General features: G+C 49.7%; 1 long non-coding RNA gene across 6 annotated transcripts; it reads left to right on the top strand.

Annotated features, from left to right (window-relative positions):
- Positions 1–2004: 2004 nt before the first annotated feature.
- LOC121139243 lies at positions 2005–22913 on the top strand. 6 transcript variants are annotated; one of them, XR_005876111.1, is made up of 12 exons: positions 2017–4476; positions 4631–4743; positions 4891–5006; positions 5798–6760; positions 6857–6995; positions 7088–7270; positions 7855–7970; positions 8808–8990; positions 11070–11134; positions 15002–15152; positions 15439–21747; positions 22545–22913. It is a non-coding gene; the product is annotated as an uncharacterized LOC121139243 (long non-coding RNA). The 6 variants fall into 6 exon arrangements; XR_005876108.1 differs by having other exon boundaries at positions 2005–4476; positions 5798–5922; positions 6160–6760; positions 8808–15152; XR_005876107.1 differs by having other exon boundaries at positions 2005–4476; positions 5798–5922; positions 6011–6760; positions 8808–15152.
- The last annotated feature ends 432 nt before the right edge of the window (positions 22914–23345 follow it).

Here is a 23345-nt window from a genome sequence, read left to right as displayed (position 1 = left end):
TTTGGTACTTGGAGAGTGGTTATCCCTGTCCTCTTCGTTTCACTCATGTCGAATCGTACAGGGTCATCCACTTTTTCAGTATCAAGTGCGCAGACTCTGCAGCCTGGCTTCCTGCGCCTGGATCCTGCCTCTGACACTTCCCATCGCACATCCTTGGACAAGGATGTCGTCGTGCTATGCTCGTAGTCTCATGCGTCACATGGGAGTCACGTTGGGGTCTCCTGCATATGGCTACGGGGACTGGGAGAGATCAGGCTTTCATAGGGCTAAGCACAGAGCCTAGGCTCATCACTTCTTATGTGGCAGCCAAAACTCTTGTGTGCTGCGAGCTGACTAGTGGCAGCTGTGGTGGTGTTATCCAAACCTCTCCTTGGATTTGGGAGTCAATATCGAGACAGAATTTCTCTGTCAGGTACACGAGTGGGTGTTGGAGCTTAGAGTTTCTGCTGGATTTACAATGAGACCAAGGAAGCTTGCACTGTTCTGTAGTGAAGCCATTCCAGCAGTGGCTTCTGGAACAGGATACCCCATGAAGTGGGGTTAGCAGGGCCACCAGAATGCTTGCTTCACTTAGGATGACAGTACCTGGATTCTTGACCCCAGCCACCATCACCCTTGCGAGGTTGCCATGCTGAGTGGGGAATGGGTTCTATGGGTGCCTCACCTACCTGGTGCTTAGAGGAGCCGTCAGTAACACATGCATGGTGCATGTGTGTGTTGTGTGCAGCCAGGTGCTAGGAGCGGTGGCCACTCCCAGGAGGCCAATGGATGCTGGTGTTCCTGCCCTGCTACTGTTTCATACTTGAAGAGAAATTATCCTTGGTGTGTTCGCTTTTTTGGATGAATCATACAAGGACAATTTCTTTTCGAGTATCAAATACTACCCCGGTGGACTTCCTGGATGCCAAGATAGTTCTGTAAGAAGTGCATGGGTTAATCTTCCTTGGGCAGAGGGCAAGAGAATGAACAGCTGGTGTGGAGTGGGTGCACTGGGCTCCCACCTCAGGACCTCACCCAAAGGATCCAGGGGCTCCTAGGTGGTGCCACCTACATGGCTTTGGTCATGGTAGGATAGCACAGCTTTCATGACTTGGAAAACCCTGATTTTTTAAAATATGACATCGATCTCAGACCCCTGCCTCTTGCCTGAGAGTGTGACTGTCTCTCCAAGTGTGTCACATTGAGTGACACTGACCTACTAACCATGGAAGACCATGCTAGAGGAGCCCCTGGCTTTGGAGGAGATGCTGAGGTTTTCTCAATGCTGTTGCTCTCCGGCACACTTAGAGAACGGCTGTCCATAGTGTGGTCTCTGTATTTATGACGATTGATGTTGGACAACCATTGTTTCCGTTATCTGAATTTGCTTCAGAAGGGTGCAAGAGCACAGTGCTGACTTCAGCCGGCAGACACTGGTGCCCGCACCAGTAGAGGGTGACTTTGTTGAGGCTCCTTCTTAACCAATGCAGTGACCTCAGAATGCAACCCCCTCCCTGTGTGCTCTCACACTGACAGCTTTGAGGTGTCAATAGCTTTGGTGGCTTGGTTCGTCATGCTTGGTCTAGAGGATACTGGGGGATAACTCACCTGTCTGTTCTTGCTCTTACGTCTTAGCTGGGAAGAACTCCTTGGGGCGGTACTGGGGTCAAGCATCTCTCTAGCTAGCAAGAGCTTGACCAGGGGCTTCTAGGTCCAGCACCCACTCTCCTTAGCATGCATTCTGAGCACAGACTTCCTGTGGGAGATATAGGTGTTAATGCGGACACTTCCTGCCACTGCTGCTTTAAGTCACTCTCTGTTCTATGGCTTATTTGTGGTGGACACCACATGGCTTCTTTTGGGCTGACCTTATCTTAGGCATATCTGATATCTGGACTAAGACACTGTGGTCAACAGCACACCTTTTCACCTCATCCCAGCGTGTGTGTGTGTGTGTGTGTGTGTGTGTGTGTGTGTGTGTGTGTGTGTGTGTGCGTGTGTACATTCATTCAGCGTGTGCATGGCTGTATAAATTGTTGGCTAGAGTAGGGTTTCTCAAACTTCTCAGTGCTGCTAAGATATTCATCACCTAGGGATCTTGTTAAAAAGCAGATTCTGATTGAGGGACAAGATTCTGCATTTTTAGCAAGCTCTCAAGTGATGCTCATGCTGCCGATCTGTGGACAACACACATAGCTGCTGGGGGCTGGAGATGATGCTGTGTGTTACTTGTGGCGTGTGTGTCCATCTCCCCCATCATGAGTGCACATCCTAGAGCCAATATGCTACATTTGGCGATCAACCTGTAGTCAATTGTGAAAGGCCACCTTCTGCACAAATGTATGTGATTATTCTTTCAAGTCAAATCATGCCTCCATGGGCTTCTCAGATGTAAGAGCTCCTTCAGGGAGCGGCTGCCCATGTCAGCCTCCTGAAAGAATTGTCAGCACCAGGTCCGCAGACTAGAGTGTTATTGATGACTGAGACCATCTGACTCTGTAACCCTCCATTTCCAGTTAATCCTAAGGAGCAGTTCCTGGAGTCACAGCTGCTGGGGCCAGAGGAATCTTACCTGCAGACAGCAGCAACACTACACGTTATCAAAAGAGGTATTATCCAAGATGGCATTGCCCCTCTATGATATTCCTCCAACTTCTGGCTTCCTGTCGTCCACCTTGTCTCTCAGGGAGAACCAGAGGAGGTGTCCTTATTTTCTAAACTGACTTACCTTATGGAACCTCCTGACCCTGGCTCTAGTTGGTACGGGTTTTACTATCAGGCCGGCCAGATGTGGCCCTGGAACCAATGTGTAACAGTGAGTGGCTGGTGTCATCTCATATGCTTTCTTTCAGGCTGTGGGTATGCACCTCTCTGACGAGGGATTCAATTCATCATGGGAAGAATCCCCTGAAAGCAAAGATGGCAGTGGGCAAGAGGCTCTGGTTTTCCTATCACAACTACCTGGAGATGTTTGAGGTCATCAATGTTATGTTTATTTATTCGCCACAGCTAAAATACACAGTTTAAAAACTTCTTTGGAATATCAATCTCCAAATATCAAACCTTTTTGAAGGTCCTCCCCCGTGAGAGATGTGAGATTGGGCACCTTGTGTGAGCCTCCAGTGGGCCCTGCATCTCCTTCAGGACATCGCTTGGATATTTTGCTGATGAGGAAGAGCCCTGGGAAACCTGGTCCTGCTTACAGGGAACTCCATGTGTTTTTCTGATGACCTTCGTTCAATCTGCTCCACCAGGTTTCAGTGCCAGGATGCACTCAGTGGGTGAGTTGACCCCAGGACTGCAGCCCTCCCCAGTCCAGAGCATGTGGGCAAAATCCTGTCACAGTGGGTAGGCAGTGGGGAGACAAGTAGTCACAACCTCTGTAAATACTCCCCTGGGAACAGTCTGGTTTTCAGGGTCACGTCCGACTTAAGAACACCCCAGGAATTCAGACTTGATTTCTCCCCAGGTATGGGAAAGGCAACCCAACTTGGCCCTGTTCTTTTTCTTTTTTTTTCTCACTGAGGTCACTGTCCTTGGTGTCCACTTCCTGCTCTGGTAGACACCAGTGAGGTGGAGTCAGTGCCAAGATGGAGCTTCCTGCACTGCTGCTTGGCTCTGGAAGAGACTGGATTTCTTTCTTTCCTTGCTGGTGGAGATCGCACCCAGCCGGTGAGTAGATCCTAGCTTCCAGGGTGTCTTTTGATTCTGGGAAAGGAAGGCTGGCCCCATAACCCTGTTATAAGGCAAGACACTGTTCTCTGGGTCTCTCACCTTCAGAGATGATACCTATGCCTGATGGGAAGCCCAGATCCCGCCTTCTGGATGATAGTCCCTTTGCGATGACCAGTCCTGTTGAATCCTTGAATGGAATTGGTTCAAGATGGATGCCAGCTTCATACAAGGGCACCATCAGACTTGGCCCAAGGTACGTGAGAGTAGGGTGGGCCCAGGTAAACCCAGGTGCTAGGGATGTCTTTGACCCGTGGCCCATACACCTCATCTTCAGGACACCTCTGAACTCAGGTGGTTTCGTCTCCCTTCCTACCAAGTGACTTCTTGGGTTGCTCCCAGCCCTAAAGAAGTAGTGGGGTCCAGGCACATGAAGACAGTTTTCCACCCAGTTCGCTGTCTTTATTTTTTTTCTCCCATTTATTGTTTGAGTTGTATTTTTTATAGACAGAGTCTAGCCTGGAATTCACTGTAAAACCAAAGCCAATCCTCCTGCCTCAGGCTCCCAAATGCTGTGACTTCAGGGTTGGGCTATGGCATGCTAAGAGTTTACTTGTTTTAATGTACTTTATTTTTTTATTTTTGTTTTTGTGTGTGCCTGAGTATATGTACGTGCATTCAGGACCCTGCGGCGGTCAGAAGAGGGCATTGGATTCTCTTGTACTGGACTTATAGAGGGCTATGAGTCAGCCATATGGTTCTAGGAGCGGAACCCAGTTCTTCTGAAAGAACGTTAAGTCCTAAGCCATCTCTCCAGCCCTCCAGGTTTGCTTTCTTGACCTTGAATCCTCTATGAGAGTATTGGTTTTGTCGGGGAAAGGACTGTTGTCCTCAGCTGGACTCAGAGGGAGTTGTTCATTTGGCAAAAGCAAGGAGTGTTGTCAATGTTCCTGACCCTTGATCCTCAATCCATTTTTAGGAATACTCCCTGGACCTTAGGATTAGAGCACTAAGATGAAGTCCTTTCCCACATGGACTGCGCATTTTGGTGGGACACCATGGATCATGGAACATAGTTTTGTTTTTTCACCAGTAAGTCTTTGTGGGAAGAGGACTAGATGGAGATCTATGGTAGAAGCATTTCAAAAGGAGGCACCAGAGAGTCAGTGTGTAGTGTATTGTGAAGAGCCGTCTGATGCAAGGACAGTGATAAGAGAATCCATATGGTCTGTTGTGCAGATGACAGAGAACTGATAAAAATATCACCAGGATGAGAAGTCGTCCTGATGTGGTGAAATGGAGACTGCGGGTGCCCTCCAGGTGGGGACTGGATGAGCCAACATCAGGAGTGACAGGTAGGAAGAGGAGGGCCCAGAGGCTGTAGAGGTGTGATGTCTCTGAGCTATGGTCCTCAAGTGACTCAGTGGGCTCCAGGGGCATCCCTGCTGGTATTGTAGCTCTCCCCACTAAGGCAATGAATGCCCTTAGGGGTCTGAAAGGGTAGTGAGAGGGGAAGCAAAGGTAACCTAAAGTGAGGAAGTCATAGGACTAATGCTGGGGAGTTAGATGATGTGTCAACAAATGCTTGTTATACAGGAAGAAGAAAAAAGACTTGAGGTGTAGGAAATGAGATAAAAAATTTCCATGTCCTTAGGGGAAAGCCAGGTTTCCATCAGGATGGGGGGGGGGCTGTGGAAAAGAAGTGAAGCCATGAAGGACTGTGCCAGTGGAATATCTTATGGAACAATGGGGGCAGGTGGGACAAAGAAAGGTAGGAGACAGGCTCTTGTGGAGCGTTGGGAAGTTCCTCTAAGGAATAGATAGCATCCCAGTGGTTAGCCACTGGAATCTGGAAATGGTACATGGTCCTGCTAGTCCAAGGTGTCTTGTAGGAGGTAAGTAAGCCATTTGTGATAGTGTCCTTCTTGAAAGTGATCTCTTAGAGATGAGGCAGTAGTGAAATAGGAGTGGTGGATCTCCTGGGATCATGAAGAGCCCAATAAGCTTCTCCTTGATCCTCCTAAGGATGCTAGTAGCTTGGGCTGTATTCCCCTCAGCAGCTTGATGTGTCTGGTGGCTAACTGAATGTGTACCACGGAGAAGTCCAAGGCCCCATTCACATACCCTGGGGTCTATATACCTGCAGAGGACTGATGACCTGAAGCAAGTGACCTCCCCTTCTCATCTTGAAACCTTCTCAGTGTGGATTCTGGAACCAAGAAAGTTTCAACTTCAGAGAAAGGGGACAGTGTCAGCATCATTGCAAGGAAGGTAAGTGAACATCACTGCCCCACTCCAGCATGTTTCAAGAACACTTGTCCCCCACCTCACTAACACTCAGCATCCAATCTGCCTGCAGGTTGGTGGTTGGAAACCATAACCCTTGGAGAAATGGAAGGGGCCCTTTGTCTGTCTTGTCTCTGCTTTTCTGTGGTACTTGAAGAGAAGTTGTTCGTGGTGGATTCGCTTTACTTGTGACGAATCATTCACGGACAACACTTTTTTCAGTACCAAATGCTACCTCTAAGGATTTCCTGGACATGATGGCAGCTTGCAGAAAGATGGCGTTTCCGTCAAGCTTGTAGAGAAGCCAAGTATGGATGGTTGGCCACGGACAGTATGCTTGAGCTAGCTGTAAGTCACCTGGTCGGTTACCTGAGCATCTGACCCATCTGTAGGCCATGCCAGCCTTGGGGAGGCAGCTGTGGTTTTGCTACCAGCGTCACCTTACAAGACTTTGAAAAGAGGCCATCTTCCAGAAGAGATGTTGGTGCCAGCACCATTCAGGGTGTGTGACTGGTTGACCAGAGGGGCATGCACTCTGTTTACCCTGTGGGCCACCTAGTCACCAACCCTCAGCATCAATTCCTTTCTAAGAAGACTCTCCAGAGCCCCTGTCAAGTTTGGGGAAGTGTCAATGGACTTGATGGCTGTGCCTGCTCGGTGGACCAGGATGAACTGTGGTCTTAGGGGTGTATGTTTACATAAGATGCCATGAGGCATCCGTGGTAGCTGCTGCATCACTATCACAGCCTACTTGAAGTGTTGACTTCAGATGTGGACATGATGTTGACTTCCCATGAGGGACCTGAAGTCCCTTCTCTTCTGGGTGTGTGACTGAATTGTTCTTTGCTAAGCATGTACCTTACTTAGCTGGTGTAGCAATCAACTGATTTTCTAACCTAAATACCCTGTCTCTCTACAGAAGAGTCTGTGAGATGCCAACTTTGAGAAGCAGTCATAATAGTCCTGCCATCACCACACCACCATGGGAGCTTGGAGAATGGCGCCCCCTCTGATCCAGGAGGACTAACCGGATCCAAAGTAATCAGCATCCTCTTCAGGTAAGTGTGCCTCGGGTGAGCATGCACTTAATGTAGGTGTATGTCACTCGGCTCGGCCCACTACCCAATGTTGTCCCTCCCCTTCTTCACAGGACAGTGGATGCAGTCACCTTTTTGAGAGAGTCAATACGTTCTTCGCCGGTGTCCGTGTGTGGTACTTGAAGAGAGGCTGACTGTAATGAATTCAATCCATCTAAGCAAGTCATACACGGCTCTCCTCTCTTTTAGTGTCAAACTCTGCCTCAGAGGCTTCTTGAGCCAGTGCTGTTTCTAAGGTGGGTTTCTGGATGGCTGAACACGTGATGAGTGCCTCCCTCCAGCTGCATGCTTCACAGACAGTAGCCCCCAGGGTTCAAGCTAACCCTAAGATAACCCTAGGACACCTCGATTTCTTTTTAGAAAAGTCAGAGGGGCTGTTGGGGGATTCTATCTGTTTAAATATTGACTACACAGGCTAGCTTTTGTTTTTATTAGTACCTAACTCTACCATGGAGAGTCATCTAGAAGCAGTTTTTGTTAGTTAACTCTCAGGATATAGAATAGACTGGGAGCCGGGATTTTGTGTGACCCTATGCTGAATTATCAGCAGCCATTCTGTACCCTGAAGTGAAGTCTTTAAAATGGGGAGCACAGGTTCGTCTAACGACCCCAGGGCAACCTGTTTTGCAAATTTGTGGTTTGCTATGGGTACGGCTCCACCATCTTACTAAACATTGCATGACAAGCCAAGGGCAGAAAGTCACCTTCCTGTTGGCACTAATTTTGGGGTGATGAACCGGGGTTGGACAGACAGCATGGGTCTGATTGGGAATTGAGTCAACTGGCCCACTCATCCTCAGTGTCCTGTTTACTCTCAAAGGCTTCTCCCAAGCTGTGAAGATGATGCAGTGATACTGTGGTCCTCAGAGGGAGGTTGTCCCTCCTGGTCCTCAGAGGGAGGTTGTCCCTCCTGGTCCTCAGAGGGAGGTTGTCCAGGTGAGTTTGCACTTTTTTAATGATGCCCAATGCGTGCTCAATCTTTGCCACATCTCATCAGCTGTCTCCTTGAACCTGATGCCAATCTTGGGAAAGCCAAGTTCATGTTGGCTTTGTACCAGTGTCCTTGAATATGTGGTTGCCTCTGCAACTAGCAGACGGGTCCGCCAGTGTTCCTTACCTCCATCCAGGCCCTTCATGGAGGGTGTTGCCAGCACTGAGGGAGACACCTATGTTGTGGATTTAAAGGCATGGACATGGTGATGCCCATGATATCTCTGGGTTTTCATCTACTTGTAAAGAAAAGTGACAGATCCCACCCCTTCTTCCGCTAGCAAATACAGCGAGAACTTCTAGACATGTTGGGAAATTCAGGAATGGAGTCCAGGTGCCAACAATTTTGGGGGGTGGGGAGATAAGTTAGTGGATGATTTTTCCATGCCTATCAGCTGGGGTATCAGAAGATATCATTAAATGAGAACAATGGGAAGAAACACTTTCTGTTTCTTAATTTTCTTTGTGAAAAGAGTATTTACCCTACCTATTCCTAGTTATGAAAAAGATGCATGCTTGTGATAAAAATTCAAGCAATATAAAAAAATTAAATTAAAGAAATTACAAAAGTTTATACCCACGCATAAATAACTTTAAGAAATTTCAAGCTATATACACAAACGGAAAGGGAGGTGGAGAGAAAACTATTTCACATGGGTAATTCTGCCCTTTGTCTAAATCATTTCATTTAAAATATTTATTACAATTTCACTTGTGCTTAGCATAAAGAAACAACTGGAGGAGCTTGGAAGATTTGATAAATCTCTCCCTTTTGCTTTACAGCAATAGCTGCCATCTCCTGAAAGAGTCCAGCACCACTAAGAAGGGTGATATGAAAGCATTAAGTAGTGGGGACTCCGCTTCTCTGCCGCCCCTGACAGCTGCAGACATGGCCATGCTTCTACTCCGGCCACATGCTTCTCTAGGGTTATGCATTTTAATTTTTCTGTTGGAAAAAATCTGAACGTAAGTCTCACAAGTGTTTAAGAGCTCCGTTACTGACAGGTTAGTTAGGTATGGAATTCTCAGCCCACTTTAGAAGTTTCCTCTGAGATTGCGCAGTCTTCTCCACTATCTTCTATATTATTTTACTGCCTCTGTTGATGTGGCTTAAAAAAAACTTCTATTTGTCTAGATATCATGTAGTCGGTCCTCCTTTTCTTTGTAGTTCCAGAGATTGAACCCACGGCCCTCTGCATGCTAGACAAGCGTTTCCACCTGGCTACAGTAGAGTCCATTGCACTCTCAGTTCTGAGTATACTTTTGGGGAGAGATTTGGGACTTACTGTATTCTGTGAAGTCTTTTATCTCTAGGAATGTCCTCCTCATGTCTGTATAGTGTTTCCCATTTCTCCAAAACTTCATATTCTATTTGGTCTTGTGCCTGTGAGTTCCTTTCACCCTCTTTAGAAACCTGACAGGCATTTGGACACAGTTTCTTTCAGCTGTGTGTTTCGTACTGTTCTTTCGTTTGTTTTCATTTTAATCTCAAACTCTCTATGAGTTTGCTAACTTTTCATTGTCTGTCTATAATCAGCCCAGAACTGGAGAGTTTGGTTTTATTCTTTTCTTTTTTGGTGTAGTGGTCATAATACAGGGAGGGCAGATGGCTCAGTTGAGAAATTTCTTACCAAACGAACATGGGGATCAGAATTTGACTCCAGTACTGATTTAAAACAACAACACAACCAGGGTATGGCGATGTGCACCTGTTGCCCCAGCGCTGGTGGGGGCAGAGACAGAGTATGTGTTCTGGGGTGCTTAAGGCCAGCCAGTGTGACAGACTCCTGGAGCGAATTCCAGGTTCACTGAGAGACCCTATCTCAAGATTGAAAGTAAATAAATAAAGCAGAGAGCAATCGAGGCAGCTAATGGGCATGGATATCTGGCTTCTACACACATGTACATATCTCCCATGCATGCAGTACTGCCCCGCCTCCTACACACAGCTAGAACAGCCGTAGGTCCTGCCTGGTCCTTCAAGGGTTTCATTTACCCACACTATGTTCTCTGCTCCATTTTTTGGCTCAAGGGTTGTCATACTCCATGACTGGTATACATTCTCCCATCTTTGTCTTGGAACTTTGACATCCCACAGAAGAAATCACTGTACCTGTTGATGGACAGGGTGGAGCTCTCTCATTTCCCCGGAAGAGTTCTGGTCCAGGTGCACTTTGCTTGGGCCTATGCACACATTTCTTGCCTCTCCCTCTCCCTTCCTTCTTGCCCAGCTCCCTCCCTTTACTCCGTCCCTCTTCCCTTCCACCTTTTGCCTTTGAGGGCAGGCGAAAGCTTGTTGTTTTCAAGTTCTCTTCGGTAACACCCAAGGGACTTCCTTTCTTTAGCTGTACATTGCATACCCTTTCACTTGTAGCTTGTACTGTATACACTTACACTGTAGCCATGCATTACACACATTTTCACCTGTAGCTTGCATTATACACACTTATACTGTAGCCCTGCATTACATACATTTCACTTGTAGCTGTGCATTACACACTTACACTGTAGCCAGCATTACATACATTTCACTTGTACCCGTGCATTATACACACTTACACTGTAGCCATGCATTACACACATTTTCACTTGTAGCTTGCTTAATACACATTTACACTGTATTATGCATTACATACATTTCACTTGTAGCTGTGCATTATATACCAACCAACTTAAGCTGTGGCGGAATGTCTACTTAATGTTTTTACAGATTTTTGGAGGTTTCCCCCAAGCGGTCTTGTTTCCGGGTTAGCCCGTTGCCATTGTTTTTCCTCTATCAGTTTTATCTCAATTGTAATTTTTAATCCCTTCTTTATTAGAGTTAGTTGTATCATTTAAAAGGTACTGCTTTCTTCTGTTGTTGCTGTGAGTTTTTTCCTTGGCTTAAAGGATCCATGCTGCCCGTCCCATTGTTTAGTCAGTCCTATTATTTAGATGCTACCTGCTGCCATCATATTGCCATCCTCCCTGTTACCATCTGCATCACAAATTTGTATAGTTAGATGGATCAGAACCCTTACTCAGTGTCACCTTCTATCTTGGCAGGATGCCTAATTGCAATGCCAGCTTCTGGGATAGACACCGACGTAGGACCCACCATCATTGGGCAGGTACGCGAGCTTCTTGTCAATTTGTTTGTTTGTCTCACAACCTGGGGGGGGCATTCACTCAAAGTTACATCTATCTTTAGGAAGACACCCTCAAAGTTTGCTCAACATAGGGGATGAGGCCATGACACTCGGGTCAGAGTTGCACCGCGGTATAACGTAGCTGGCCTTCAGTGATGACACTGTTTTGAATAGCGGTGTTGTAGAGCTGGCCTCTCTGGGAGCTCTGCAGGGAATTCCTAGGCACAAGGCCTGTGTAAAGGAAGTGAGCATCACTCCCGTGTGCCTCAGTGCCAGTGTGAAGCTAGGGACCCTCCACTCCTGTGATGGGCACGATGACATCTGTGCACCCAGGACCTCCATCAGCAGGGCCCCCTTAGACACTGCATCCACAGCATTGGTGCCACGGCTAGATGGCTGTGGGCTCCGGGAGGAAAGGGTTGGATGTGGGGTGTGTGATATTATATCCTCAAGCCCTCGTGCAGTCAACGCACTAACCTGCTGTGTTCACTGTGCTCGGGGGGACTTCCTGGAGGAAGCCAGCTTCAGAGAAGAGATGCTGGTATTCACCTGCGGTGCTTGAAGATAGGTTATCCGTGTTGCCTTCGCTTTATTCGTGACGAATCATACACGGTTGACCTATTTTTCAGTACCAAATCCCGCCTTGGAGGAATTTCTGGGGTTGAACCTCACTTCAGGGTGGGACTTTGGTGTTAGCTCTTCTCCAGGGTAAGTGAAGGGGCCATTCACCACAGGCAGATACAGGAGCACACATGCTGTCCTCACCCAGTGTGTCCCTTGTTCCCTGGTGGACTCGTGGAGGTGGTACCTGCTTGGAATGAGGGGAAGTGTTCTATAGTCATTCAGTGTTTTCCCTTTGCAGATCACGTGTAGTTAGCCTTCTGTGGTATAACATGTGACTCTCAAGCACCCTAGGGAAGGTGAAGTTCAGAGCTAGGGATTCTGTTCACACATCTACACGGGCGTTCCCATCAGCCCTCTTGGCATGCCGTCACCTCTGGGCTCACTGGAAGAAGTGGCATTTCTGTCCCTCTGGATGTTGTTGTGATAAGAGGCCTTCTCCCTGCTCTCTAGGACACACCCTGTGTGGCCTTGGCAAACCCCTATGCAATAGAGCAATGGCTTCTGGATAGGGATACTAACCACATGCAGGAGACGAGAAATAGCTCCAGGCCATAGGGCATGTGTCCTATGACTAGAATGTGTAGCCATCTGCCTAACCCTTCGGCCTTAGGGATTCCCTCTTCAGGCCTGCTGCCTGGGACATGCCAACACAAGCTCCCGAAATCAAGTGTTCGAACGGAGGTTGTCCATGGTGTGTTCATTTTATTTATGATGAGTATTACATGGCCAATCTCCTTTCGGCACTAAAATCTTCCTGGGAGAGCTTCTCTTTGGGGGGGGAGGGTAGTTCTGTCAGTGTCTGGGCAGGGGAAGGAAGTGGAGTGTCCCCTGTACTGAGAACTTTTTTTTGCCCCTGGGATTTATGTCACCTGGTTGTCAAAGTAGGAGTGCCTAAAAATGACACCAACTATTTTAGGTGACTCTGGTTTTCTGGCCATTGTTATATAAAGAAGAGCACATTGGGTAGAACACTGTACTTAGGTGAGAAAGTCTGGGGTGGGTGGAGATAGCTGAATGCAAGGCATCCACCCATCCATCCATCCATCCATCCATTCATCCATTCATCCATCCACCCATCCATTCATTCATTCATCACTATTTCTTCATGTTCTAGTTCCCGGGGTGATCTCTAGGAAGTAGAACCAGCTATCAGACTGGAGTGTGGGAGGGCATCTCATGGTGACATTTAGTGGTGTTGGAATTCTGATGTCCTTCCTCTGACTCCAGTGTCCTTGTGAAGGAGAGGAATCGGCAGCATCCATTACTACCTGTTGCTTGCTAATGGTGTGACCTTGAATGAGTCAGCCTGTCATCTGTCTGTGCCTCAATTTGTCTGTGTGAGAGCGTTAATGGCTGCTTATAAGGTATGTAAACACACTGAATGTGTGCTCAGTACTTTGCCTGGCCTTCCTAGGGAAAGTTGGAAAACCACTGGATCTTTATAATGATGCTCGCTCGCTGCATAAATGTAGTTACCATGTGACTCTCTTCCCAACCTCTGCAGCGCAGGGTCACTGAGTTCAGAAGCCTCGTCTCTAGTGCCCTTAGGTGTGCTCGGTACGGATGATGTTGAATGAGTGGCAGTTTGATGTCTTTTCTTTGTCTAACCCCCTTTGTGGTCGCTCAGAAGCTGGAGAGAATGGAGGATGGTCCCAGAGCCTTGTACTCCCTGATGCTGTTGGTTTGTCTGTGGGGTCTTGCTGTCCTCTCAGGATGCTGCCTTGGAGAGGGAGTCACCCACTTTTAGGTCAGCCTCCATTGGTGGGTCGCATGGACCCTACCACACAGAGAAGTCATGGTTCCTTCTCTGGGAGACACATTTTGGGATTCAGATTTGGTATCCATGCACTTCTGGGTGAGTGACCAATTGCTGGCCAAAGCCTGAACCCATGATGCATTTATATAAGGCTCTTTCCACCTGTAGGCAGGACAGAGCTCTGCAAGCCAGTCTGTGAGAGGCTGTTTTGCAGTTGGACCTGGGGGCTCACTGGAGGTAACACCAGCCTCCGGAGCGGGTGGGAGTCAGGGAGCCAGAGCCGAGGGAGGCAGTGCTGCCTGGGGAAGAGGCGCCCTGCGCTGCTCTCGGCCTGTGCTGACGCTTGATTCTGGAGCAGAGGTTGCCCTTGGTGAATTCGCTTTATTGATGTTGAATCACACAAAGGCAACTTTTGTTTGAGTATCAAAGCCTTCTTGGGGTGGTTTTGGGGATGAGGTGCAATGCTCTGGGTCTCCGTGTGTGGCATGTGTTAGAATGGATGATGGAGATGTGGTGTGGACAGGCAAGGTGTGGATCAGAGAACATGGTGTGACCAGATGTGGGGTCTCTGGGACCCATGAAGACATGCAGTGTCTGCTCGGCAGCGATTTGTCACACTGGCACTTAGCCCTGAGGTCGCAGACATGGCGACTACTCTACTCTGAAGACACCTTGACCAAAAGGGCTTTCACTTGACTGTGTCAGGGACAATGGCAGCCTTACCTTCTCTCTGTTCTTCTTCCCAACTCTCTAGGTCAGGAGCTCTTACATTCCATCCATTTCCTCCCCAACACCTCATCCTACTCTGTGTGCTTCTCCCTCTCCCCTATTTCTTGCCAAACCTTGTTCTCCATTTTTGGATGGGTTAGGAAGTGAATAGAGACAACCAGCATTTCATCCCTTTTACATTAAATAATAGTGATAAAATAATCACAAAACAACCCCACAAGCTACCAGAACGGCTCAGTGGAAAATGTGTTCAATTGACTACAAATTGGCAGAAGAATCCAATTTTCTTGATAACATTTCAGCTACGACATTTGACCTGGGGAAACAGTACCCTGTAGACACAGCAGCCATAAGAGGCAGGCTGCGATAGTGGCGGCGGCTGTGAGCAGTAATATTTGTGAGGCGAGCGCACATCGAGGAATTAGATCTTCCTGCAGATTTTTAAATGGGAAAGAATTGATCCTAATGAAAATGATTTGAGAAAATAACAAGGGAAATAAAAGAAATGAGAATGGCTCAAAAGCACAGTCAAGGAAGCTAAACAGAGAATTGGATTAGTTTAATGGAATTTACCCCCCCCAAAAAAAACAAAAGCATTTTTAATGAAAATCAATGCGGGTGCAGTTTTTTGGTCAGATGGGTAAATCCATGTGCTTAGACTGGAGCCAGCGGGGCCAGTAGGAAGATCTGGTCCCAATGCAGGTCCCTTGTGTGGCTAAACTTTATTTTCTGTCCCCAAGCTTGACAGAGTGCTTCCTCGACCAATGTGCTGACTCCAGTGGTAACAAGCTGGCGAGGGTCCTCTGGAGGGTGTGAATGGGGACCAGTGCCGGAGCGTGTACCCTACGAGCAGTCCTCTTCAGTTTCCTTTCGCCTCAAAGGACATTCCAGGTAAGACTCTGGCTCCGTGGTTGGTGGGGTCTGCTTCTCCTGAGCAGTTGGTACCTGGAACATTCTAGGGGCTACCTTCCTTTGGGTTCCCATGTTGCCAGCTCCCGGTGTTAGCTTTTAAGCTATTTCTATTGGTGATTCCTATGTTCTGGAGGCTAGCCCCATATGGGAGGTCATCATAAGAGTTGATGGATCCAGGATCTAATGTACCACCTGGAGTGCAAGAAGGCTCGTTGTTTTCTGGCCCACTCTAGAGGTGACCAGGTTTCTTGGTGGCTCTTTCCAGAAGGATCTTTACGTCGAAGGACCACAGAGGCTACACCATTGTCTTGGAGCTAGTCGGTGGCTGGAGCCCTCTCCAGGACAGGTGCTTGGAGGAAGAACCTGGACAGTTCTAAGCATGCTTGCTGACTGGACCTTGGATCTCCACGAGCTATCATTATTGCCACTGTGTGGTTCTTAGGAACATTTCCAAGAGATGATGCCAGCTCAGAGAAGAGCCTCTGCTCCACAGGTCAGTTTCTAGAACACCTAGATGAAGCTGCCCGTGATGTCTTATGATGGACTGCATGCGGCTGGCCAATTGCTATGCTTCTAGGAATTTCCAAGGGCTGGAAGTCCACCCCCATGCCACCCAAGCCTAGAATTCCACAGATCAGGGCACCTACGACCAAGTGCCGTAAAGGGAATGCTCATTCCCCATGGCCTCCACTGCATTCCACTCCCAGGATGCCCACCTTCTAAAGGTTCCCTGTGGTCACTCATCGGGTCCTGGCCCTCATGGGCTAGCCCTCTCCTGTGGCATGCTTGCATGGGTCCTTCAGATGAGCTGTTCTATAGTGTGTGAAGAGATACCATTCAGTGTGTGCTAGAACTGTTCCTCCTCTCCTCCCTCCGTGTTTGTCACTGACATTTTAATTGCTTTGTTATGCTCTGAATGCTCCAGCAGCTCTTACTGAAACTTCTTAAACCACCTGTGAGGGATGCCAGGGTGGGGGTGCTTGTTTGTGTGTGGGGGGATGGGCACAGGGTAGTTGGGCCCAAAGAGGAGCTTCTCTGGGTGTGGATATCATTGCCTCCTTGCTCCTTCTGGAAGACATCCTCACTGAGAGGGTGGAAGCTGTGCAAGCAGGGCCTCAGGACTTCCCCATCTCCAGGGCTGGCAAGGGAGAGTTGGGAGTGAGCAGAGTTCTGTGTTCACTTCATGCACTGTGCTCGCTTCCCCTGCTCAGTGTCAGCCTCTGTCTGCTTGGGCCCGAAGTCGACTTCGTGGAGCTGTGGGGGGGCACTCCAGGTATTCATTCTGAGGAGATGAGAGGATGGTAGGCACACTGGGGAGGGATGGGATAGTCGCTCTCAGGTAGTGGAGCAGTTCTGGCTGAATGGGGAGGTACCAACTCTGAGGGGCTCCGAGGATGAGTCTCCTGGGAACACAGCCACCTTGAAGCATCGGCCTTGGTCTGAGCGTCCAGCCTCTCCTTGGTACTCGGAGAGAGGTTACCCGAGCAACTTTGCATCTGGAGGACGAATGTTGCTCGGTGAACCCCTTTTCGGTATCAAATCCCTCCAGGGAGGCCGAATGGAGGCCCCGGCACCTCGGGGAAGAACATGGAATCGTCTTGCTCTGGGGTATGGGACGGATGGTCGACCAGCTGGAAAGTAATTGTTTCTAATGTACTTCACCTGGTCCACTAGCCGTCGGTGCCCGCTGCAGCCGCGTCCAGGATGCCACTACCTCAGCACCTCTGCTGGTACTTGAAGGGAGATCGACCGTGTTATATTCGCTTGGCTGACTTCGAATAATACATGGTTGATCTTTTCTCGGTATCAACGCTCAGCTTGGAGAAGCTCTTGGAGTTGCAGCCCCCCTTGGGGGTGGGGATGGGGTGGTGCTTCTAGGTTGCTGCCTCGGCGGGGACCTGGGCCGGGTGGGTCAGGCTGTGTGCTCTCTGTGTCGAACTCTTCTCACCATTCATGTCTACCCCACCCCCTTCCTCAGGACAGGTTCAGGAGGTGATGCGAACCCCATGGATGCAGCAGTCAACACTGGGTACTTGAGGAGAGGTTGTCTGTGATGAGTTCGCTTTATTAATGACGAATATAACACAGATGGCCTGTTTTCAATACCACCTGTCACTCCTGTTACTCGGCAGTGTATATATACCAGGTGCCACAACACTGATCGGTAGGTGAATGCATGGACTCTGTATGACACTTGTCACCCTCTTCACCGAGCCTCAGCTTCACATCCATCCTGAGGAGCTTCCTGGGATCACACCAACAAAGCACTGGCCTGGTGTGCGATGGATGACCGGAATCTCACCATGCCTCTTGCCACAGGAGTGGGTGTTTGTCCCTATCTACGGCATTATACTGAGGGCTGCATGCCTGCATGCCCTGCACCTGGAGTGCCTCCTAATACCACGAGCGCTTAGAGAAATGGCATAATACTTGGGAAAGAACCAGGCCAGCTGGCTGCACAAATAGCCCATGATGGGTTTCCATTCCTCGTGATGGTGCGATCCATGCTCACCTCTCTTTAGTGTAGGATCTCACCTTTGTGAGTCTGGGTGTCAGAGGAGGGACACTCTTTCCTGGCCCTCTAGACACAGCTTGATGGTCAGGCATGTATCTGCTACTCCTGAGTCAGAGCATCACATCGCCCCAGTGGAGGCTGGGAAGCCCATCTTAGAGGAAGAGGCATCCTATGGAGCATTCACGCTGCTTGGTGATACCTGAAACAGGTGTCTCTGAGATGTCTGCTCTTCCTTGAGTTACATCCTACCCTGGACCACTTCTGCTGTGAGGTGCTGACGCCAGGTGCAGAAGCCTTTGTGTTGATTGACCATAGTCTGTGTGTGAGGCTGTGGCCTGGACCTTCCCAGTTCCACTCTGTTGGAAACAGCACAGAATGTCTGTCCCCTTGAGTGTAGGAGGCAGTGATACCCCAGGTGTCTCCCTAGCTGAAGCAGACATAGACAGGGTTTGGCCTGTCCTTAGCTCATGCTTTCTCCGTCTTCGCACTCTGGCTCTGTCAGGCTCCTGAGAGCTTGCCATAGAGGCTTGACCTGGAGACTGGGGCACCTCAGAAAGAGGCTGGGCGTGCCTTTGAGATACAGGATATAGGCGTTTGGCGTTTAGTGAAGACATCCGGGGAGGCAAAGTTCTCTCTGAGTAGGCTTTCTTCGCCTCACCAGTACAAGCCTCACCCTCACTTGGTGGCTCCGCCCTGTGGGCTTCTCTCCTCTTCTGGGCCTCCTCGGCAACAAAATCCTCTGTGCCCACCGAGGGCAGTATCTCCCTCCCCTCTACATCGCCGCTTCCCCACAGTCCTGCCCAAAGGCTGGCTGTCCACTCTCACTTGGACCTGACATGGGGTCTCTCTTCATTCTCTTCCTCTTGCTCAGAAGGCCCGCCCATGCCCCTCCCTCTGGGAGCCGGTCGTGGTTGCCCTTCCCTACGTAGTCTTCCTCAGCCTGCGCGCTTGCACGCCCCTTTCACGGGAATCCAGGGTTCCAAGGGGGTTGGCATGCCCCTTGCTCAGCAGTCCCATGGAAAGCAGGCTGGCAACAGCTATCCAGCTCCTTCCTTCCCCATGCACTGTCTGTCAATCTGCTTGTTAGCTGCTCCTCCCAAGCTACCTGCTGTCCCAAACTGCCCAGCACTGTCTTCAGGTCTCCAGGCTCTCCAGTGCCCCCTCCCCAAGCTGTAAGGCACGGTCAGACCTTTGCATTTTTCTTTTTCCTTCCCTCCCTTCCTCCCTCCTCTCCCTCCCTCCCCTCTCACTTCCTTGACTTATCCTCTGTTGTATTCTAAGCCTTAGGATTCAGGCCAGGTCTATAGTGACAGAATAATGAAGCGTGCTGATTGACTAATAGAGTCCCCATAGGCAGAAACCATATTAGGTTAATCCCCAGGAAAGTGGTGAGCATGAAGCCGGAATTCCATAAGATGTGGTGGCTGATTCCATAAATATGGAAGCTGGGTTTTGCATAGCCTTTGCATTTGTTAGAAGCTGTTTGGTTTTCCAGTCCCCCAACCTCCCACCCTACCCCCCAGAATATCACTCTTCTGAGACTTGCTGCAATAGGGGGCAGACAGGCCAGCGAAGTCTATAGGCTTTTCTTGTAGCTGGGCCCCCCATGCTAGGCTGCAGATCCAGCTAGGCACAACCCCCACACCCCACCCCATGAATGCCTCTGTGGCGGTGAGCCAGAGGCCCTGTGGAGTCCCTTGTGCAGCAGGCCTGATCTGCTGTCAGGGCTAATATTTTATGCATGGACCTGAGTAAATGGGAACATTTGGAAATGGAAATTGCTGTTAATGACACATCTTTGGAATATATTAAATGTGTGCGAGGCCGCTGCTGGTCTCCCAGTTTAATTGCTCCAATGTAAGCGCAGCCATGCCACAGCATCAGCAGGAAGGCCACCCCACGCCCCTTCCCCACTGATGGGGAAAGCCCCAGGTACCTCACCCACCATGCAAGTACCATGCAGGAAACGGAATGTCAGCTGGGATGCCAAGCAATCCGCAGCATGCCCCTTGCAGATTCGCTGCAGACCCAAAGATGATGGCCCCTCCCACTTGATGCAGACTTTCTTTTATTAAAAGTAAAATTACTAGGTTTATCTATTGTTTGAGGAGAAGAAAAGACAAATAAAGGGCTTTTCTCATCCAGTGAGTAGAGTGACAATGTCTGTCCCCCAAGCAGGCAGGCAGGCAGGAAGTCCCTGGGGGCACTTCAGGGTTCAGAGAATTCACTATCTCCAGGATAGTGAGTAAACTTGGTGTACCAAGGTCACAGGGCACAGGCTGTTTCTCCACGCCTGGCAGATCTTAGAGTCAGTTTGCACATCCCATAGTTTCTTCTGGATGTGATGGGGCGGAGCCGGTGGTGCAGCCCTTTACTGTCTTTAAGGAGAGAGTGAGTGTGTGTGTGTGGGGGGGTGGTTAGTACTCTGTCCTCAGTATCTGTGACCCATGAGGAAAGCAGGTTATATTTTACAAAGAGGAATTTGCTGGGACCCAGAGAGGCTGAGTGACTTTCCAAGGTCACCCATCTGGAGACAGGGCTCCGGGCTATGTGTTTTTAACATTTCTGCTTATGCTGGCCCATATCCTTCTAAAAATGACCCCTTGTGCCATAGATGACAGACAACTCGTTGAGTTGGTCTCCACAACTTTCTGTACAATGAGGCAAGCTCACTTTTCCCAAGACATTGCTTGCCAGGACTGTCAGGCTTTTCTGTGTCCCCTTTTGATTCACCTGGTTCCTTTCTTATTCATGTCTGGCTTGAGATGGGGCTGCCTATTCCATCAGAAAACCCAGGGCACTGCCGATGCTAAATATCAGGACTGAATTGGCTGTTGTTTGCTTCTGCTTACTGGAGGCTTGCGTTAGCTGTCTCTGTCATTGTGTGTGTGTGCGTGTGTGTACATGCATGCGTTGAGCCTGCTGTATCTTGTCAGAGGCTGGAGAGCTGCATGGACCAGCTACATACCTCTTGGCTTGTGTTCTGGGTAGACTAGAACAGTTCCAAAGGTGTCATTCCTTATATAAGGTCCTCAGGGACTGACTGAGTCCCCTGAGTCTGGCCCTTTCCTGGCTAATATCTCTTATCACATCTTTGAGCAGCTAAGGACTCAGGACTGTAGGGTCCTGTCCCTACGGGGTGGGGACTTGGAGTTAGATCCACATCTAGTGAGTCAGTAGTGTTTCTTTGCCAAGATTTGAAGGGCTTTGGGAACCTCTGTCCCCTTAGGGCTGGCTCATAGTAGATGCTCAGAAAATACCTGTCTTCCTGGGATCACATGGGCTTAGATGCTGACACCAGGAGGTGATGGATCGACAGCTGTGAGGAAGCTCACAGGGGGCACTCAGACAGTGTTTGTGAAATGAATAAATAAAAATACACCTTTTTGAAGAAATTAAGAAACGAGGAATGGCAAAAACAGTCAAGGAAGACAACATAAATCTCCAGCAGTGTTACCAATGCTACAGCCGGGGTTGCTGAAAAGACCCTGCGGAGGTGGTGGGACCATTTGTCATGGGCGAGGACAGGCTGGTGGGCTGGGACATGGGGCCTGATGGAAGCTCGTCCATCATTTTCTCATTATCCCAGCGACGCGGAGGGCAGCTAGCGGATCACAGAACAACAGCCTCCGAATGAAGGTGGCAGGGTTGGGAGTGCGAGGGACCCCGAGGGAGGGCAGGCTGCCCCAGGCCCTGCCCCCTCCAGGAAGCCTTCTTGCTCCAGCCCAACTCACGATCTCACTTGCCCTCGGATGTTCATCATGTGATCCTTTATCGACGCTGCTATGGAGGGGCCTTTGGGAACTTGTTTGCATGTGCGCCTGTACTTGCCCAGCTGGCATACAGAGAAGGCTCTGTGAATGCTCGTTGGCCTTGTCTTTCCATTGTAGGCAGGTGACGCTGCATTGGTCCCCAGGAGTAGATGATGTTCAGGAGCTCCACCTACGTTCCATCCGCACTACTAGTCCTAGGTTGGGACAGTCCCATTGGGTATGCCCATGGGACAGCTATGGCGATGAACAAGCCCTGAGGCCTGACCTGAAGCCAGCTGTGGGCCCGGTAAGTGGCTGCCCCTCAGGACTTATACTTGGTTCCTGTAGGGCTTGGAACAAGGATGGGGTTTTCCCAGGGCACAAGGGGCCCAGAAGTTGTGTAGAAGATGCACAGAATGGGATTGGAGGCACACATCCCAGCCCTGCATCCCCCTACCCCACCCCACCCCGATCCTGCCATCTGCGACAGCTTCGTTTTCTCTAACACTCAAAAATACATGGTTCTGCTACGCTCTCCTTGGCAGGCAGGGTAGCCAGAGCTGCAGGGCTGCCAAGGCCTGGGGGAGCCGCCAGCCTGCAAAGTTTACTGTACAAACAGTTGGGGGGGGGCGTCTCTGTTAACTCGAAATCCCCATCAGTAAACATGCCAGTTTAAAGTGTAATTAACTCAGGCCGGAAAAGAATTCTGATTTGGACTGCTTTTCACAGTTGAGATTGTTTTTCTTTTATTTATTTATCTCTTTCCGGGTGTGGTGGTGTCTGTGGTGGGTTTTAGCCAGGAAAAATAGAAAGGGGGAGGGCATGGTGGGATGAGCCAACAGGGAGAGAGAATGTGGGAAGACAAGGACAAGGGGGATGGGCTTGGCCACCTGTACAAGCCCAGGATAACCATCTGCTCTCTGCCCTGGCTGGTGGCTCCTTGCAGATAGAGACTAAGCTAGAATGCATACCAAGGCCACTTAGTGAGGGAGGGACACAGGTCTCTGTGCTGGCTGGCCAGGTGGCTCAGGGCTTATGGGGTGCTGGCATGACCCAGAGAACCCTGAAGTCCCTTCTGATGCCTTCTTTGCTTCCGTCTTACAGGAGCTGCTCAGGCCTTCTCCTCCCTGCATCTCCTGCTTAAGACAATGAAGATGTCTGACTGGAGAAGATGCCCCTCTGAGAAGACCAGGACCATCCAGGACCCAGGGGGACCCAGTACCCCCGCCAAACCCTGTGCCATCCTCCTCTGAGCCCCCCCATGTCCCCTGCTTCTTACTCTTGAGCCCCGCCCCCAGCCTTGCATTTCAGATCTCAGCAGGACCTGAGCAGCCCTTGCTTAGGAAGCCCAGGTGGGGGGAGTGAGTAGGCAGACACAGGGGGCTGGGCAGAAGAAAAGATCTCTGCTCTTGGCTTTTGAAGCCTCAATGTGTGGAGCCCTTTGAATAATAAACATGTATCATAAAATGTAAACATGCCTACGTGTCTGTGTTCAGAGGGGCTTTCGTTAATTGGGGATGGGGGTTAGCAGCATGGTCTGGACTGCTTCAGGAGGGACCTCCTGGGATGTCTCTGGCCTCTGTCCTGGAAGCACTTTGCTGAAAGCAACATCCCAAGCAGGGGTCCACAAATGGACTTCTGACCCCCGTGTGCCAGCCCCAAAGTCTGACTAAGGAAAAGGTATCCTTTCCTATCATTCTGGGGTCTCACATGAACCCCCATTCCAGCTCCTTCTGCGTAAGCTGAGCCCCCAGGGGCAGAGGCCAGATTCCAGATCCAGCCTGTGCCCACGCGCCTCTTATTGCTGTGCCTCAGCTTGGTCACGACTCAGCCGGGCTGACTCAGACCGAGCCCGAGCCCGGAGACTCATAAATTACATAATTACCCATGAAACCTGCCGCCACC

The sequence above is a fragment of the Mesocricetus auratus genome, unplaced genomic scaffold, assembly GCF_017639785.1.
Source record: "Mesocricetus auratus isolate SY011 unplaced genomic scaffold, BCM_Maur_2.0 Super-Scaffold_15014, whole genome shotgun sequence".
NCBI lineage: Eukaryota > Metazoa > Chordata > Mammalia > Rodentia > Cricetidae > Mesocricetus > Mesocricetus auratus.
Note: the sequence above shows the minus strand (reverse complement) of the source record. Positions and strands in the feature narration are given on the sequence as shown.